Source organism: Coturnix japonica, chromosome 4 (assembly GCF_054131305.1).
Source record: "Coturnix japonica strain WE chromosome 4, WE-NBRP24, whole genome shotgun sequence".
Taxonomy (NCBI): domain Eukaryota; kingdom Metazoa; phylum Chordata; class Aves; order Galliformes; family Phasianidae; genus Coturnix; species Coturnix japonica.
The window spans coordinates 29,228,186-29,249,555 of NC_140666.1; the positions used below are offsets into that span (position 1 = coordinate 29,228,186).

Genomic DNA, 21,370 nt, shown 5'->3' on the forward strand with positions numbered 1-21,370 from the left:
GCTGTTACTTGGTACAAGAGGCTCCTTTCAGGTCGTAGTAGAGAACAAGGTCTTCCCTAAGCATCCTCTTCTCCAGACTGAACAATCCCAGTTCCCTCAGCCACTCCCCATAAGGACTGCGCTTCAGACTGAGCACAGCTCCATTACTCTACTCTGGACACACTCCAGGGTCTCAATGGCTTCCTTGTAGTGAGGGCCCCAAAAATGAACACAGTACTTAAGATGCAGCCTTATCAGCGCCAAGTACTGTGATGATTACTTCCCTGTTCCTGCTGTCCACACTATTTCTGATACAAGCCAGGATGCCATTGGTCTTATTGGCCATCTGGGCACACTGCTGGCTCATATTCTGCCAGCTGCTCACTAACACCTCCACCTCCCTTCTCCCCACACAGCTCTCCAGCCACTAAATAGCACAACTCTCCCACAGACTTAAGTCACGTTATTTGTTCACATACCCATTATTGGCTTTTTAAGCATTAAAAGAGTAATGTAATTATACTTTTATCTTACCTCTACCTGGACATTTGCTTTCACAGACGAAGATGAACTACTACATTTGTTTTTCGTTCAAGATTCAATTTAAGACTGAATACTCTTCAATAACATACAAAAGTACTGTTTTTATTGTGAACTCCTGCATGAAGACAACACAAGAAAACCACTTTGCTCTTTAATTACACCAATACCTCAGCACTAGGGTAAAAAACAATCTGAAAAGTCACATTCTTTAAGTTTCACTAAGCACTTCAGAGAGGCAAGCTTCCCTGCTCAGCTGCTTTGTCTTTGCTGAGCAGGATTTTTCATCATTTGCCCACATCAATAAGGAAAAAAGCTACTATCCACTACACTTGCTGAAGACATCCTTCCAAAGAACACTATTAGACAAAACAAACATAGCATCTCAACAAAAAATTGCTTTTTTTCTTTTCTTTTTTAACGGCAGTTAGAAGTGGTCATGAAGAATTTTAATTTAAGAAGGGTCAGATTTGTCAATCTCTGTCTTGAAAACTATTGAAATTCATTTTCAAGATCGTATTAAAATAAGTGAGATTGACTAGTTTGCCCTCTTTGCCAGTTTATTCACAGCACATCCTTTAAATAGGTTATTTTGTAATGTATAATATCTTACCACATTAGTCATTATCACAAAGCAGAACAGTTCTAAGACTCACTAGGAATCTAGGGTACAAAATAACACTTAAAAAACCTCTAAAGTCTCTGGTCAGGAAGCAGTTAATAGAACAAGACAACAGAAAACAAAATTCTTCAGATTGTTTTCTTCACATGAACATTTTGTGTTCATTACAGGCTAAAATTTGTCCTTGTTCACAAGTGTAAGATGACAACATCCCTAAAGAGTAGCTTTAATTTAACAGTCCTTCAAATTACAGAAGAGCGATTTCCATGCAGTAGCAATGGCTCTGATGCAACTTATACCATGTAAAAGAAATCAGGAAAATAAGGTTGTTTTCCAGTAGCTCACAATGACAGCATCAAGGTTAAGCAGAAATCTGGAAACTGGACAGTAGAAACTCACATCTGGATGAAGCACATGCTCAGCAATTTTGCAGACTACAGCAAGCTGAGCAGTGCAGCTGACACACTAGAGGGAAGGGATGCTATCCAGAGTGACCTGGTCAGGCTTGAAAGGTAGGCCCACACCAACCTCATGAAGTTTAGCAAGGCCAAGTGCAAGGTCCTGCATCTGGGTAGGGGCAGTCCCAAGACAGACACAGATTGGGCAGAGAATGGCTTGAGAGCAACCCTGAGTTACTCTCATTTGAGGATTTCGGTATGACAGTTGATGAAAGATTCAACATGGGCCAGCAATCATAGAGCCATAGAACAGACTGGAAAGGACCACAATGATTATCTGTATGGCAGACACACAGAAACATCTTCTGTCTCAAAGTAGGCACTACATACAGACATCAGACCACATCACAGGGACTCCAGCTAATGTGTGAAAAACCCATTTCTTCAAAGTGTGGTGCTTTGACTAATGAGGCATATACACATAAGTGTTCATTTTAAAGCCTTGAATATACCAGTGGCAAATACAACATAACTGAAATGAACAAAAGCTTTGTACACTATTGCTATTAGATGATACGGTGTTCATTTAATAAGCACCAAATAAGAAACAAATGCTAGCTGTAGTATTAAAATGAATAAATAAATAAAAGCATTATCACTTTCCAAATATCCTTGGAAGATTTTCTTAACTCCTCTTTGAGTTTTCCTCATTATTAAGTTGAATTTTGGTCTTACCATAAAAAAAGGATACATTAGATATCAAACATGCTTAATGACATCAATGAACCAGTTCATTCAATGTAACAGAAACCTAAAAAAAAACTTTTTAAGCTAAAACCAAATGATTCCTCACACTAACAAGATTTCCATTTCAGTCAAACAATAGTTTGAAGCAGAGCGGGGCCATCAGGCAAGGATGCAACGCACAACATTTCAATATTTCCCAGACGTGTCTCAAACCATCTTGAACTAAGCGCGTAACCTTTAAGTATTCACAAAAACTAACAAGGCACAACTTGTTCTGGTTATTATTTTTTCTAATCGCCCACTGATAAACTTCATACATATGATACTTGAAGAATCATTTCCTTAAAAAAAAAATAAATCAATTTCATTATTCGCTTTTAGAATTTTCTCTTAATTATCTCTTGCTCACCTCCTCCAATAACCCTCAGCTGCCTATCAAGATATTTTATAACCCACATCTCCTCACACTGGCTTTTCCAATGTAAACAGTAAGTTTCAACTAACTAAAATGAAAAGCCATTACTCTTATCCCACCAAAATTCTCATCTCAGACACACATGAAGAAAAAAAATAAAGGGTCCTTGCTGGTACTAAGGAAACCCGAAGCAACACCACAGAGAATAAGACTTATAATAACAATACAGTAACATGCATTTACCAGAAATACTACAAACCAGATGCCTTTGTGACATGAAGAAATGAATGAAGCAGTTTTGTTCTCAGCTATTACTCAGTGAAGAATGAAATCTTATTCACAGCCTGGAGACAGGGCTGACCTACTAACTTAAAAATGCACTGCCATGAGATTGGGTCACCCAAGGTGTAGCTACTAGTAGCACCAAAGGCACAGCTATTAGTTGCAGTGGGTCAAGACTTTCAGTACATTCAAGTTGTACAGACAAAATTTTCCCTTTCCATCTGCAGGCTGCGGAGCCCACTCCCAGATTCAGCTAAAAGCAGGTACAAATCTGTTTTTAGATAAGATCCACAGTTGCCCTGCCACTGCAATTTTGGGAACTGTTTCCTTTAGAGAAGTGTTGAAATTCCCCACCACCCCCTGAGCACAAGTCTTCGGAGGTAAACGATGGAAAACAAAAAGCTGCAAAGAATGAATTACACGGACCTGTTTACTCAACAAGCTGGATGACTACGTATCACACACGTATGACTGCCTGCTTTCAAGAGCCACCTGTTATGATTTCTTTGCAGTGAATCACCACTCCATAGCAATTTTCTTTACAAGCTACTATTCAAGAAACATTCTTTCAATCCTGATACAAGAGATAAATGGATGGAGGAAGTAAGTTCATAAGTACAAAAGAAATGCCAGCATAGTAAAACATGACTTTCAGCCCATGCATTTTTTGTACATTTAGACAGCAGGCACTCCCACAGGAAAAGACTATTTCTTTACATGCATGTCATATTTAGCAAATTAGAATATTTACAACCCTTTCCACCTCCCACTTCTTGCAATAATAACAGTGTTCAACTTATGTCTGCAAACAGCAGTCTTTTTTCCAATCAGAGACCACAATTAATCATAGGTATTGGGCTATTGGGCAGACCACAGCTATGAATCACATTAAAGTGTACTGCAGATACAACCTAACGGGATTGCATCAAAGCTCTGCATAATTAACAGAAGGAAGAGAAACTAGAGAAGATAAATGGGCAAAAATTACTCAAAAATCTCAAATGAAACAAAAAAATCTGTCAAGCTCTCACTCCATTGTTTTTGAGGAAACTGTTTCACATAGACAACTGTCACAGTCACTAAGATTCTCTATGAACTCTATCTGTTAGGCTCACTTACATAGTTAGAAGCTAGAAACCATGAATTTCATCTGTATAAATATAGATGAGAAGGACAGATAATTTAACTGTGGGAGATGAATAAGAACAAGAAAAAAAAAACAAAAACAAATACAGCAATGAATGGCACAGAGAAGTAGATGAAATTCGTCAGGATGAAAACCAGGAAAGCAAAGGCCTCTTAAATGAAACTGTGAAGACAAAAAATAATAAAAATTAAAATAAATCATGAATTGTTAAAGGATGGAATTCTCATAATACATAAAAGAATTCAGTTGCAGGTTGCATTTAAGGCCACAATGACATTATGAGTCAGCAAATGATTACACATTCAGTTAAAAGCAGAGTTTCTCAGAAATATTAGCAAAGTCCAAATTTAGGTCCTAGACAGACTTCTGAGAGTTTATAAAACAATAATTAATTATTATTGGTTAAGAATACACTCATCTGTACAGTTTCACATCTGCCTGTTTCCAAGATTTTAATATAGTACCATTCCAATTAATAATTATAAAATATTACTACAGATGTACTGAAACACACAGCTCAAATCTCAAATAACCAAACTACTACTCATGGTGACCCTGTTAGAGCACAACTTTAAAAACTGCTTTAAGTCAATTGTTAAAAAAAAAAAATAAATTGAAAATTATATATTTTTTTTTTCCCCAGAAAAAAAGAGCAACTTCCTTTTTATTTGTTTCTCCCTTTAAAATTCTGCTTCTGCATTAAGTCTTCCCTATCTCAGATATTCAGCTGTATTTAAACAGAGCTGGCATGCTCGCCTGACACTGCCCCATCAGTAACCTGCTTGACCAAGACTTTACCTGACATTTGCTCAAGGCATTTCTCATCTGCCCTCTTCCCTGCCTCCCAAGATGTCACTTCTTCATTCTGCAATTCCTAATAGTCTTCTGTTTTAAATAACAGAGCAAACTTTAATGTTATAAAGGAATCATCACTGTAGGAAAATTCTACCAGAATGTAATCCTCTACCACAAACACTACTAGTGGCAGAGACATCATCTCTTCATTAATCTTTTCAAAAGCTGTCTTGCAGCAATGCAACCACCATGCCTTCACATGTGGTATTGATATAACAAGATGTAACAAGCAAGGGATTTCTCTTTCCTTCAGCTCATTAAAAAAATAAATAAAAAGTATGAGCCTGCGGCTCCACTGCCTGAGAGTCTCAGTAGAGTTTACCTGTGCAGAAGACCGTTCCCAGCCCAATCCACAACCAGCCATAAAGGCCACTTTATAACCAGCCATAAAGGCCACTGAGCTAGGACAGGATTGACATATCTGGCAGTTTTCCCTCTCAGTTCAGATCTTCCGCTGCATTTACATATGTATAAGATTTCAGAAGGAAGGCCTGGGACTATGCTATGTCAGATTAGGAGGTGGCAATCTTACACAAAACCTTGTTTTCCCAAGATCTTGTGCCTACCTCTATATAATATGTACTATATGTGTTATATGTGCTGCCAGGCTACTCAAGGGGGAAAAAAGTTGCTAACAGTTAATATTTCATGGTTGAAAGGAAGCTGTGGGCAACAGAAGTTAATAAATAGTAATAAATAAAAACATACAGGAAACATTGGTATTTACACTGCCCTCTCATCAGTTGAACAGTTATTTCACATGTTCTTCTTTAGCTTATTTTCTGCTTAAATAAACCTCCCGTTCATAGTCATGGCCACTTTGAAATATTACAAAGACTTGTAAAAAAAAAAAAAAAACAACAACAAAAAACTGCTACATTAAAATCTGACAAGTACAGAAGTCATACTGCATCTGAACGTACAAGCCACCCACCAGAGATTACTGCACAGTAGAAAAGCAGTGTTTTTACAATGAATACACAAAAGAATCAGAAAAGATTCCAGACACACAGACCCGACATCTATGGAGAACTAGTTATTTGTGGAGCAAAAGCACCTCTGAACATTTTAACTCTGAATTCAAGCTAGTAAATTCTTATGACTCATGCAGTGCAGTCTTTTTTCTTTCTTTCTTTTTTAATAGACTGCAACGATAAAGTGCAACCAAAATAGTTACAGAGCATGAATTTGCCTCTCCCATTCAAGTTAAAGCCAAGAAATCATACTTTCTCCAGGAAGCTGCATTAGTGGCAGCAGAAATAAATACTCTTTAGATCATTCTTTCGTCAATCAGAGCAGAAAAACTGTGGAGGCTTTGGCCCACTACATTAAGGTAATGCTTATAATTATTCCCGTGGGATTTGAGGAAGGCAAGGAAAGTCAACAGCATTATGGTCTCGAGGTGGAAATCTATTTCCTAAGACTGACATCCACAATGCCACATCAGCATACAGGAAGAAAACAGCTGCTACAATACTGGAAAATAAGGGAACCTCTCAGATATAAACCTCAGCTAAAAGCTAAGATGGACAAATGTCATTTCTATCATATGTCACTGTAGTTTGGAAACTTAGAAATACCTCCCTTTGCACTGTATTATTATTTTTGAGAAAAACTTCCTCCTCCCCTCACGTCCACTCCCTATCTCCAGCATCACACAATGTGCATGAGGAACAAAGGCACATTTGCAAAGATCTGTATGTCTCCAGCACCATGAGCAGAAACATTTGCATCAATAATCCTGACTGATGCATGGGGACAAATGCAGTACAATTTACTGTTATTCTGGTATATGTCTGAGTCCAACAACAATAAAAGCTGAACCTGAGTTCTTTTTTTCACAGCGTGCACAGCAGAACAGCAAAGCAGGAGAAAAGCACATGTCTGGCAATCATCGAATGGCTAGGCAGGCTGCAAAATTCTCCAGCTTTCCTTATGTTCAGAAGCTAACGAAGCCATGGCTAGTGGCTCATAAATGCTGTTTACAAACTCACTAGCACTGTTTTAATAACTGTATGCGCATTCTGACACTACACCAGGTGTAGGAAGTTTGCATCTCAAGCAAAGCTAAGGCTGCATGCTGACCCAAAGAATATATATTTTTACTTAGTTGCACTGATACTTTTGTCGCACATCATCCCACTGAAACTGTAGGACATTTCTCTTGACTGCAGTTTTCAATGCTGCTGGTGGAAACTGGTATCAAATGTTTTAAATAAAGCAATTTTTTTCCTAAGCTTGTGCCATTATTTCACCTTCAGCAAATTGTAGCTGTGTCCATCTGATTCTAAAAAGGCGTGAAATTATCTCTCAGCAGAGTAATTTAACAAGCAACAACAGGAACAGGTGCTGTATTTCCTAATATTATCAGTTTAGAAATACCAACTTTCCTCAGTAGATCCTTTATTAAAAAACAACAACAAAAAAACCTAAGTACTTAAGGAAAGGATGAAAGAACTCTGCAGTAATTTTATTCTCCCTATTCTGTAAGATACTATCTGACGATCAGGAAGATCATTAGAGTATGCAAAAACACTATAATTAAAACTGGTATCACCCAGAATACATTCACAGTAGCAGACACAAAAGCGTAAGTCAGGTAGCATATGCAATCATAGTTCAAATACAAGTTTAGTTGAGAAAGACAAAAGGAAGGCATGGGGAGAGCAGAGGAAGATTAATCTCTAACAATCACTGAAACTTTGATCAGAGCTATGCAGACACTCCTTGAAATTAATATACTCCCAGGGACTCACATTCTTCTACAGTGAATATCTATCACAATCTTCTACTCATCTCTTCACTACTACCATATACAATTTAAAGTCTTTCTACTGATTTTGATACTATATTTTTGATTTTTCATGTGGTCAGTTTCACCTTCTGTGTAGGATGCACTGGACTCTCCACAAAATCTCCAAGCAAGCAAGCCAATCCTGTATTCTCAGTAGAAACAAGAAGAGGTGTTTCAAAGCTTTTTTCACAAGGCATAAGAAGAATGGTGGGGGGGAAAACAAGTGCTCCAGAGATCAAGGAAGAGAGGTATTTAGAGAAAATGATGAACTCATCTTGCATCAGAAAAGGCGCCTTTCATGGACAGCAATGATTTACAATCTCATCTATGTAATCAGAACATTTGGGCTCTTAAAGTTCTATCAAAATGAATGGCTGTCATGTTTAGAAATTGCCATGTTTCTGTAAGCAAAGTACAAGTACATTCTGTGCTACTATTTATTTTACATACAGCTTGTTAAGATATCAACAGATTCAATATTTCAAAGGACAGACATGTTAATAGTCACTGGCTAAACATAGAAGACCCAGCTGAGGGTTATGCAAAGTAGAAAAAGATTGTTTTTTTATTTGTTCATCAACTAGCATTAACAGGAATTATGCAAATTTCCCTTGGAATTAAAATATAACAGCTACAAAAGTGATCATAATGAATTAATTGCCACTACGATCTACAATATCAGCAAGTCGTATTGTTACTCGTCTGTATTTAATGAAAGGCAGTTTTACAATACTGATTAACTCATTTGAGTTACTACCAGATACAATAAATGTATGATAAATACTTTAATCAGTATCACAATTAACAGTTACTATGGTATTATTCCTGGCAAAAAGACTTAAGACAAAGAACTTGGAACTACCTCATGTTTGATAATGTTTAATTTCTCTCTCTTCCAGCAACTTGTGCTCGGAATACATAATACCCTTTTCCTTTCCCCCATGTTGTCTTTTCTCTTTTTATATCAATATGATGGTTGAATACGTGAATTCTAGAATCAGTTGCAGCCTTGAGAACAAAGCCGCATAGATAGATGCTGCTTTGAGACATGCCTGTGTGATATTGTTCACAATTTCTTTAACAAGAAGCAAACAGATTTAGCACCAAGAAAGAGATGTATGGAAGGACTTGAAATAAACCAGTCCAGCCATCTGTGAAAAAACAGAATGCTGCCATAGCTTCATTAACTTATTGACAACCAATTCAAAAGAGAATTCAAAGAAAACAGAACCAGAATTGCTTATCTACAGCTCTCCAAGCAAGATTTAATTGATTAAATAAGGAACGCTATTCCTTCTGGTCTGCCTATAGTATCAGTCAGAAGTTGTTCCAAACAGAAACTGCATTATTACGTTTTTTACTTGGCCCTTATTAAATCAACAGTCAGTCTCCAGAACCCTTTTCCTCTTCTTCCCAGTCTTTCTATGAACCATGCTGTCAAAGCAGGCAGACTTAACAAAAACGGTACATCCAAAGCTTAACCAAAAGCCTGTACTGACTGATGTCAGTCTTAGAAAACTGCTAGTGCATTTATCTAACCACTACTTACAAGCCTCTTCCTGTTCAGGTTATTCCGTACGAATTGTCTGCAGAAATTCTCAACACGATCTTTAGCATTTTAAATGCCCACAGTCAGAGTTGCACAAATAGACAATCTTTGAAGAAATTAAATTTCTAACAGCATTTCAATATAAATATATCAGAGACAGAAGTACATCTTCCTTTCCATAACACCTAAATAAAATCCAGCTGCACAGAAGAATACGTCAGTGCGCCAGCAAGGAGATGGAGTGTAACCTTTGCTCACACTTGCCAGGGCATCAGAATGCACAAGCGCTAAGTGTGCAGATTAAAGATGGAGAAATGGTCACTAGTACCAAGCACTAATTCCCAGTGCAGCAGGTTTCAGAAGCACAAGCTGTAGCAGCACTTCCTACAAAACACAGCTCCTTTGCCCACATGAATAAGGAGTACAAGCTTGTTTTTTGCCATCCTTACCCGCACTGCAGCCCACTGTAATTCTCAAATCTCCAGTCTTCAAAGAAACCTGCTACTCTACATAAGAACAGTACCATATGAAGGATCTTTACATTAAGCATACAAATACCTTCAACACTCTTGCTGAAGTGAAGTTACACACAGAGGACAATGGTTTGTGCAACAGCAAAAGCGATGGTAATGGAGTTTAGGACTACAACACCTTTGTTCTACTTTAGGAATGCTTATACTTTGCTAGAATTTTGTGCACGTGATGATTCAACCATAACACACACCAGTTCACAGGCATTTGGTAGGAGTAGATACGGGTTCAGTTCTTAAGGCAGAGAAGAAAATACATCTGCATGCATATTACCAGCTCTCTATCCAGACCTCAGAACTGTCTATCACTATATAGTAACAGACAACTAATATTTGAAATGAAAAAAGTAATTACTTTAATTCTGTTTACAGCCAGATTCTGTTTTCCCTTTTGTGGCAAGTTCCTAAAATTTTAACAGCACAGATCCACATCACCTAACTTGAACCGTTCAACACACCCAAGCTACTTTTAAAAGTGAGGCTGCGGGCATATTAAGCTCAATACAAAACCTAAAGCATAAATAAGTAGCTGATGTTACTTACATGCATGCAAAGCTAAGAAAAGCAGAATGAGAAAAACTGCTCAGCTAATAAATCAGCACACAGACCCAGTCAGCTCTAACATCTCTTTCTAGTCAGTGTCTTGAAAAAGTAATGGAACAGACTCACATTTAAGCAACTCGAATACACTGTAATGGACAATAATGCACTGCTAGAGAAAAAGGTCATATCCACATTTAATATCTTCCAACAGCTATCTTGTAAAAGAATTCCAGATTAAAAAAATCACTGAAATGCATTTGCCTTTCCTATTAATATTGAATTTTAAAATAATACATCAGTTCTATGCATTCAGATATTTGAGATGGAAATTCAGATATTTCCAGGACTTCCAAAAATGCATTTTATGTCTGGAAGGCTGCATGTCTGCTTTACAGTGTTCAGCATACAACTTAGCCCTCAGCTTTAGCACCCTGCCAGCAGCTTTCCTGCATATTCTCACCTAAGACTTGTTCAACCCAATTCAATACCCATGTCCCACTGCCTTACTTCCAGAGAACCTACATCTACATAAAATAATTGATGCTCACTTACATAGATACACATATAAAATATCTTATTATATTTCTTAGATGTGAAGAGATGAATAGAGAAATTCAAAGGAGATGTTAAAGTAAGCTATAGTAAATTTTAACTCTGTTACACTGGAAATCCACTCGCCCAAGAAGTGCTAAGCAATTAAATCTAGTGAACAATACTGAACATTAGACAAATTCAGTTATTAAGGCAGCATGATCAGAGCAGCAGTTTCCCTTCTCTCTTCACTGACTTCATTGTGAAAAGTTTCCTAGAAATGTCCTGGAATATCCCTTCCAGATTCTTCAATGAAACCAAAAGGACATTCTTAAGATGGCAATATACTTAGGAAACCAAAAGACTAATGGTTGAAGTTTCCCAGTAATGCGTGAATTTTAATAGAATGAAGAAAAAAGCATTCAATTTTTACTTTAAAACATAAAAAAACAGAATTCAGATTCTAATATCTCTAACAGATATCTTTGCATCTGCATTTAATTTGTGGTTGTTTCAACAGCTATAATAGAATGATAAAGACACACTAGGACAAGAATTTTTTCAAGAAAAATACAAATAAATATCAAAGCATTTTCTGACACTTCATAAATTTGAATTGTGGAAGGCTAGAAGTTGCAGGCTTTAGGTTTAACATAACCCACAACTAAACTGCATTCCCTACACGATGCCCCCAGCTGTAGGAGCTGCCATTACTTTCAAAGGGAGTGCTAGACTGAAAAAAAAGAATTAAGACAATTACTTTTGTTGTATTAAGTAGACACTACCAATTCTGAAACACTATTAGCTACTTTCCCTCCCACCGTTTTTGATGTCTTATTAGATTATGCTTGGTTAAATTATAATAATTACATAAACAATGATTATAATTAACATGGTATTTAAATTCCAGATTGCTAACTTTTTCTGTTAAGTCTCAATTTCCTTCAAGATGTACTTTTTTGGCATGAGCCATCTCACTTCCCAATGGCATAATTTATTTCTGAATAATAACTCTTGATTGAGGCTAAGAACTTCTGAATTCTGTTCTCAGCTCAATCAATGCAAAAAAATCCATACTCAGTCAAATGCTTTTGTTTCTTTGTGTAAAACGGAATTTCTAATATTTTCCTTGCAGTAGCGTTGTGAGGCCAAGTTCACTTCTTTCGTATGTTGAAATACTTCTATGTGGGCAACTAAACTCAAGATGAAAACAAAAGTTTACATTAAGTGGATTTTGTTAAGTAATGTATAAAACATTAAATGATTTCTCCATAGCTCAAAGAAAATTATTTTCTACAAATAGCAAGACTGGAAGTGGTGCTATCATATCATTTAATAACTCAGGGAAAATACGACCATATCAGAACAGGCTTGAGTTAACTACAGGCATCTATCTGCAAAGGCAATCTTTGCTAAATAACTTTTCAACTGCAAAGCTTTGTGCTTTCATACAAATTCAGGCATTTTCTATCTTTCATTTGGAGTTTCTGAAAATTAAGTTACTGCAGCCTAGCGTACATTACACTGCAAGCATAATGTGTACTGATAAAACATGAAAAATTTAATCATTCCATTCAAATTCTGAACAGAAAAATCTGTCTATTTGCCCTATGGTGATATTGCTGAAATGCAGTCAATTAATAATGGCACAGATTCAACACAAGACATTTGGGTAGGGTTTTCTTCACAATCAAGCTGCAAATCAAAATGCCAAAATAAATGCTTTTTTTCCAGAAATATGAATGTAACTCAGCATTTAACAATGGAAAAGCAGAACTTACAGGTAAAGCAATCTTCTAGCAAATTTCTGCTATGCAGGAGCTTCACATGGCCCTTCACGTTACTTCCTGGTTTCATTTCCTAGAATAAACAGAAACAAGTCATATGAAACTAGCTATATTATGTTGAAATATCACATCATGTATGTAAACTGCCTTAAATCATGCTGTGACACTTTGGAAAAAATACTAGTGTCTTTCAGATCATATAAGGCTAATCTGAAAGTAGTGCCTCTGATTTTATTATGTTGGCCAATGATGCCAGAGGCCATTAGTGGTGATACAGCAACAAAGGTTGAACATTCCCACCAATGTGACAGATGGCAGCAGAGGGGCAGTCTGACAAAATCACTTCTGACACAGAAGTGCATCTGAAGCAAATGGGTGCCACTGAATTCCTCCATGAGTTAAAAATAGCACCCACAGACATTCACTGACACTTGCTGAACACCAATGGAGACCAAACTGTAAATGTGAGCAACAGTGAAGCAGAGGGTGGGTGGTGTGTTTCTTCAAGAACATGTCATGCAGGCTCTTGTACATCGCTAGTGGAAAAATGCACAGATAACGGTGGTGACTTTGTTGAAAGATAGTATTTTGTAGAAGTGAATTTGCTCTATCATACTGTCCTGTATCTGTTGTAGTTTTCAAGGAAATAGGCAGCATTACCTTCTAAGCAACCTATGTACAAATAATTCTAACACAACACTTCTGGACTTGAACATAAGTTTTAAACAACATTTATCATTTCCTATGCTAGATACTGGTTCCCACTCATATTTCTGTAGACTCTCAGATTGATGTGAGATTATTTTTGATCTCCCTAAGCACAGGAAGACTGTACGTGATATTTCCATTTATTAGCCATACTAGTGGAAGAAGCCTTTTTACAGACACCTATATATAGTGCTTGCAAAACATCATTAAGTAAATAAAGATAAATAAAGCTTAATAAAACAAAAAGACTGAAATACATAATTCGTTCACTAGTAATGTTTTTACACATATTTGCTTGCCAAACAAAGAGTGAAATATAATAAAGATTTAACTGAACTAGCTGTCTTCAAAGGGGAACAAATAAAACCCAGACTAGCTAAACAAACGCAAGCCATACAGGAGCAAGCACTGGGTGCTCACAACAGACAACTCCATGCTAAGACCCCTAGCTGGCCTCCAACCTGTGGCCTGGAGAAGATGGCTTCTTCCTGAGAAGAGAAGGTGTCATGGAAAGGCTGCTGTGGACTATCACCCCTGCTTTCATGTGAGACAAACAGTGACATCAGGGGAGATCAGTAAAGCAGCAAGCACTGACTTCATGGCTGTGGCAGTTTTCTCTCTCAATTATTCCAGACAAGCATGAGAGCACCCATGTACTTAAGGAAATGCCTACCAGGCAGAAATGTTGGGAAAGTTCTCCCACCTCTCTTCTGGGAAACACCAGCATGTTCAAACAAGAAGTCTGAAGGGCCTGTCCACTAATGTTCACAGCTCAGAAAACAAAAACAAGTACTGTAAAAGGTCTAGGTGCAGCTGCATAACTATAAACACACTGGGCTCACAGAAAGAGTTTTGAAGAAGTAACAGAAGAAATTTTGATAATTTAGGTCCATTTCACTGTACAACAAGGGCTCTACAATTTCTGCCTCAAACTTCCCTCATTCTTCCTATGTTTAAAAAGCAGAAAATACAGCAGTACATATCTTCAAGAAGATATTCAGCAGCAGTATTTAAAATGGATTAACAACAAACATATCAGATGTATTTTGTTGAATAATAAGAAATACCCCCACAAACAAACATTACTCTTTCCACTCTCAAAAGATTTAAGATATGCTCCAGAAATATGAATCAATTATACAGTATTCAGTGGTATGGTAGTTCTTAATAAAATCACAAATGAAAAACACTGATGGTTATTTGTGCAGTCACAAGTTTGCATTTGCATAACCTAACAAACAGCTTCAGCATGCGTGCAGAAATCAACCCATGGAATAAGTTTTATAACTCATCAAGAATACACTAAAGCTTAAAAGTTTTTATATATATACACACATATAATTATTATTTTCAATTGTCAATGTATTATTTACATAAAAATTCAGCAATTGAAATTATAAATTCTCAGGAGAACAGGGTTTTTTTTTCACTTTTTTTTTTTTTAACAAGCCTGCCTTCCAGTGTTTGAGAAGGTATAGATACTAAAAATATTCAAATTCTACATTTTTCTAAGAGATGAATTAAATAGCACTTGACTATTTCATTCATTGCTAGAGAGAACAAAGAGAATATATGTTAGATCAACAAAGTATTTCTGCACATATATGCTCTTACAAAAGCACACTGCACATATGCCATCACATGGGTAGCTTTGGGTACCACGTTGCTAGGGAAACCAATACTGCGTCCAACAATTCCAAACACATTTCACTTTTAAACAGGATAGGTATTCATTTTACTTATTTATTTATGAACATGGAAATAAGGCAAGCGTGCAAGGATACATTAGAGTTCTCAATAGCCAAGAGTATGTTAAGCTACAAAAATTTTAACATCTGAAATAAAAAGTTTTTCCATTCCATAGTGTTTGTGTACTGATGTAACTTCCAAGGCTTGTACAGAAGGATTTATAACAGCAATAAAGTCAGGATGTGACTGTTTTTGCATACAACAAAAGATAGGGTGGATAAACTCTCCCATTTTCTTTGACACATTAAAAAGCCCAAAACTTTGAGAAACCTTCACTGCTGAACAATCCACATCAAGCAGTTGTTTCAATTCAATGGCATAAAATAAAATACCATGAAAATATACTATACGATTTAAAGAAAAACACAGCAAGTTTGCTCTAAAGAGCTGTGTTTTCAAATTTTATCTAGCAGCATATCCATTAAAAGAAAGGTGAATCAAGGAACTATGTTACACAGATTTCAACTCATGTTTTCCTGTTGTTTCACAGAACATTACACAATCTCTATTCAATACCTGTATCTGTTTTATCTATCTTGGTCCATCTGCTCTGCAAATGTTCTCACAAAGCAGTTTCCCATAGCAACATCAAATATCACAGTCCCAGTCTTCCACTGAAGCACTCTAACTGATCCACTTCTGAATTTCAAGCACCATCTTTTTTTTTTCTGCAGTACTTAACTAAATAAGAAATAAATGCAGTCCTTCACCAAAGAAAAAGCACACATGAATGAAAGAAACACCCATGAACATAACCCCTGCAATTAGGGCTTTTGTTCTGCATTAGCAAGCTATTTCTGTACAGAATGACATTTAAGCCGTATTTGGCAAGGGCAGGAGAGAAAATAACTGGTGACCTGTTGATAGCTTTTTCTTGATTAAAATTTCAAAATCTTTACATATAGAAAAGCAAATTATGCATACAATTCAAAGATTTAAAGAGTAAGAATACACTTAGTAAGATGTAAGATTTAGAATCAAAACCCCACTATTTCTGCCTACTCTGGGACAACAAACATCATCTACAAAGTATCAGTGATCCGATTTTTTTTCCCCATCTTCATGTTTACAATGATCAAAGAAATAAAAATAAAATCTCTGCAATACATTTCACACTTATTTAATACAATTAATGTTAATTTCCCATAAATAACTGAAATTTCAATGGAGAAGCTGTCTAGAGAAACCCTGCTCAATTTTAAGTAGTAGTAAACATATACAAGATTGATTTTTAAGTGAAAACATTTGAAAAACTCAAAAAACAAGAAAACACCACCACCACCACCAACGCTAAATACCATAAGATAGTTTTGTGTACATGGGTTCTGTGCATTCATGGTGAGGCTGAAACAGTCTTGTTGAATTCATTAATTTACAGCTTTCACAAAAGCAGAATTTTCCTAAGGTCTAATATTTGTACTTTAGGTTTGTCAAATCAAAGCGATCAGAAGCAGCAAGGAACAGGACCTCTGGTGAGTTTATCTGTAATCATAGATTCTGTCTTACTTCTACACCATTGTTCTGTATTTGTAACTTGGAGCTACTTTAATAATACCCTACATATGTATATGCACTCTCAAAACCAAAGTGAACAACAGGATCAAACTCTGACAACATTTTTAAGTATGTATTCTTTTCACCTATACCTTTACCTGCATTATTCTCAGTTTTCCCCAGACATTCTCATTTGCACATCTCTGAATCTGAACCAAACAGACTTTACAGATTAATACAGAACTCTGGTTTTCCCAGTGAAGTTCTCTGTACTGGAGTTCCGATGTTCTTCCATGGAAAGGCTTCTTTCCCTTTCTTGAACATGAATAATACTGCGTACTACATAGCAAATCTGGCATCTCTACAGACCACAGAAGAGATCTGCAACAGGAGAACCACCCCACTTGTCTACTGCATAAACTGAAAGTCCTGTTGGCTTTATAAATACATGCAAACATTGCTAGGCAGATAAATGTAAAATAAATCCAAAAGCTCCTGGCCTGCAAGAAGAGCACTACATGAAATCTCTCTCTCAACAAAAGCAAAATCTTGTTTAGGCAAGGCTACTTGCCACCTTCCCACTGATTTTTTACTACTAAATCAGCCAAAGAACATTGAAGGCAATTACTGACAACTTCTACCCACAGTTTATTTCTTGAGCAAAAGCAAGTAGCAGTGACTTGTTATCAGCCACCAAGGAAATGCTAAAATAATTTAATTTCTTAACTGCATTAAGTTAATGTGTTCTATTATCCTTTACTACATTCAACTTACTTTTACTCTTACACATTTAAGACAAGTATTTTAGCCAAAATTATAGTGCTAGTCCTTTGTGCACAGCTACATGTTTTGATCAAGCTTCAATTATTTTGTTTTGCTTCTCCACACGAAGATTGGATTTCTACTAATTTTAATGTACCATAGTAAAAAATATCAGTGATAAAATTATAAGGACTAGCCAGCTTCATTACATGCAACAGATGAATTTGAACTATATATAACTGGCTAAAAGATGAGAACGTTTTGAAAAATAATTTTCAAATATGCTACTTCAAAAGTAATGATCTAAACTAAGAATAAAAAGTGAAATCTTTAAGGACTAACATCTTACTTTCTCTGACGGTATCAGAAAGACTATAAAAGCCTTTAAATTATTAGAATCTATTCCAGAAGTGGCTAAGCAGCCCCTACCGTATTCATTTATCCTTTGTCCTTTTAAGCTTTCAGGGTGCTGTGTAGCCATAGTAACTATGCCTTTTCTCTGTGAAATCCATTAGCTGGTTTCAATCTGGAATTCAATGCTACCATAAAATCAAAGCCAAAGATTTTTTAATATATATATATATGATAAAGAAAGATTATTGTGACAAGTGTTTAGTTTAGAAGCAGTTTCCGCATTCTTATTCCTTATGCACAACAGCAAAAGAAACCAAAATTTTATAAAGACATCAAAAGATAAATTCAAATTCTCTTTTAAACCTTGGTCAGCATCAGGAATCACACATTTCTAAAATCAGACCTCACAGCAAAACTACCTGTTCCAGCAGCAGACTAAGTTGAAGGTATCTGGAAGACAAGTATTTGCACTGCAAAATATGGGATTCCTCTTCTGTGTGGCAACTTTGAAAGAAGGTAAGTGTTGCAGAAGACTAGGCTAGCTTTATCAGATCATATTTGGATACAGTGGTTTCTATCATGGGACACTTCAGCGTCAGCTTAGTCCCGACACCAGTTACACAAGAACTGGCCCTAGTGGCATTGCTTGAGCCTTCCTGGCCAGCATTTATACCTGGGACCTAGCAGGTGCTATATTTTTCAGCAAGGAAGTCGGAATCAGCAGCATTAAAATATACTGTGTGGGCCACTAACTTAAAAATTAAGCACTCCTCAAGTCTTCGATGTATTAGATAACACATTCCTTAACTAAAAATTTTCATTGCTACCTCAGCTGTTGAGTTGTCAAGATCAAATTCTGCTATATTCATTTTACACTTCCATTCACATCTGCATTAAGTAGAATCAAGCATGACTCAGACAGAAGTGAAATGTCTGCCAAGGCATATTGTTACAATTCTACAGTTATGAAGTCAATGGATAAACAGAGGTTATATAGTAGAAAGAGGATTAACGATAAATGCTCACCAACATTGAGGCTCACAGTAAACTCCAGACAGGAGCTATCTCCAAAAACAGATCCTGCCTTAGTGGTGGTCATCCCTTAAGTGAGATGTAGGAGAAGTGGAGCCAAGCTCCACCCCTTCTGGGACTGCAGCTGAACTACCTTCACCTGTGCTCCCACAGCTGACTTGCTGCTTGACTCAGATGGTTAATCAGAGGTTCAGGCTGTGCCCAACAGTTTCCCCATATGCAAGGAAAGAAAGCTTCGTTAGTAGATCTATTTGCTATCAAGTATGTTCCATTTATGATGTAATTCTTGAACATTAAAAAAGCTTCTAAATTCACCCAGCATTACACAAAGTTGTATTTGAAAAATCAGTTGTTGCTTCTACATGCAGTCCATGAAGATACACTCCTGTATAACCTGGAGCAAATAATGGGTGTTGGCATGAAACACAAGAATACACTTGAAGGAAAATGTAGATATAAAATAGAATTAAATCTTTTGTCCTATACTACCACCAAAAATAAAAAAATAAAAGCAGCATCATATTAATATTTGAACAATAATATTTGGAGAAGAGAGCAACACATGGTTGGACTGGATGACCTTGGAGGTGTTTTCCAACATCGGTGATTCTATGATTCTATATATCAGCACTTTCCTCACCCAGAACTTTTTTGCAAAACACTTATACATGGAAGCAGCACCGCTAGGACATCTCACAAGAAATTAAATCAAGCTGTAGGAATAGAAATTAACTATGGGTGGAGAGTTGAAAACAAAGCTCAGAAAAACTGGAAATCTGATACAATAGGAATTGGTGCAGGCATTCTCAGAAGACTTGTATGTTGCTACAGAATCCAATGACACTTTTTGCAAACTGTCCATCTCTGAATATCTTGAGAAACAGAAGACCTTTTTGACTCCCACGAGCTTCATGTAAGAATATTCCACTTTCTTTGAATGTTCTTATTTTTGTTAGCTTAGCATTATTCCATACTTGGTTTTTTCAAAATTCAAAGGCAATTATTCCTCCTGTTTTTTAATTGATCTTTCCAGTTTATTAAATAAAACTAAAGAAATCCCAGCATGCAAAGCCAAGTATTCTCATAGCTTTGGGTTTTGCTGCATTAAATTCTAAGAGTTTAATGCCTTTAAAGCCCTAAGAATATTCTAGCATGCTTAAATTATGAAGTAGGTTTCTCTAAAACCTGTGGTACTGATTAAACTTGGAAGAGGACTAGTCTTGGAAAGTTCAATTTTCCATGACATTAGAAAACAACAGAAGACCCTAAGAATAAAACAACCTGATAATAACTTTACCAGAGGACGCCTGGAGAAGTTGTTTTCTATGTGAGAGGATACAACTGTTTTCACAGCAGCCTCCCTGCTCACCTCCATTCCAACATGCTGCAGTTGTCATGGCTACCATTTTACATGGCCATAGACTAAGTAATGATCTCACATTCAATAAAACCCCAAAGGCTCTGAGCTTGCAGAATATTTCAGGATTTGCAAATAAATTCTGCCATGAAATTTCACAGAAAGATTGGCAGGTGCCAACAAGCATTCAGACAAAAGCTTGTTTTGAAGAGGGAATATTTCTTTTGCAGTTCTGTCACAATGAAAGTATAGGAACTAAAACCATGGTGTGACTCTCGATTGTATTCTGATCATTTAGACAAGTAATTTTAATTCAAGTGGATTTAAAGCATGAACTGGAACCAAATGTAACCAGGTTACTCTTTCCAAATAAAAATAAAAAATAAAAAAAAAAAAGAAAAAGAAAAATCATAAGCTGTTTCCTAAGTCACACCAGAGTAAGCAGAACTTACAGCTCTTACAGATTCATGTCCCCCACTGAGTTGCTACACATCCAGGTGAATGAGAACTTGACTCAGAAGCATAAAATACACCAATAGCAACCATTTTCCTAAGCTTTAGAGATGACAAAGGTCACAGTGATGATAATCTAAAAGACAGATGCTATGCCCAGAACAGGTTAAGTCACCGAATTTAGAACCCATGCAGGTTACATTGATACAATGCTGAGGCAAAGGTATCTAACAAAATTATGTGAATGCCATCCACCTATTAGCATAATAACAATTTGGAAATCATAGTCAGAATATCAGTAGCTCAACAGTATTAAGGAGAACAATGGGAGAAGGTTATTTTGATATTAATCTTGTGAAATTCTGTGATCTTTTATATGTGGAGCAACATCATCCTGCACTTGCTCTCCTAAAAGTCTGTTCTTATGTGAATGTACTTGAAAATTTCATGCCAGTTCTAGCCTTAAAATAACAGACCAAAAGCCATCTGTGAGAATTCAGCCCTTTGCAGTATACACACTTGTTTCTTAGTCTGTCTGGGATCTCCAGAGTCTGCATCCAACCTCAACTCTTCTGTGATTCTGCTAAGAACTAAAAGCTCCGGCTTAAAGCAGAACCTGCTTGAGGTTTCTCTCCCACAGCGAGAATTATTGTGCCTATTCAATACTTTGCTGCAATCCACTTTGTTGTTGCACAGTGTCAGACTTTATGAGCAAATGAACTCATATATTTTCATTATTAGC

The 21,370-nt window shown here is 36.5% G+C and overlaps 1 protein-coding gene across 8 annotated transcripts in view; it reads right to left on the minus strand.

The window, feature by feature from the left end:
- The window catches only part of MARCHF1 (membrane associated ring-CH-type finger 1), a 195,243-nt gene that overhangs the window by 120,352 nt on the left and 53,521 nt on the right, over positions 1-21,370 (minus strand). For all 8 annotated transcript variants that reach the window (XM_015860933.3, XM_085544810.1, XM_085544807.1 and 5 more), the window contains exon 2: positions 12,714-12,792. The gene's annotated coding sequence lies outside the window, so the exon portion shown is untranslated. The remainder of the gene's footprint in view (positions 1-12,713; positions 12,793-21,370) is intronic.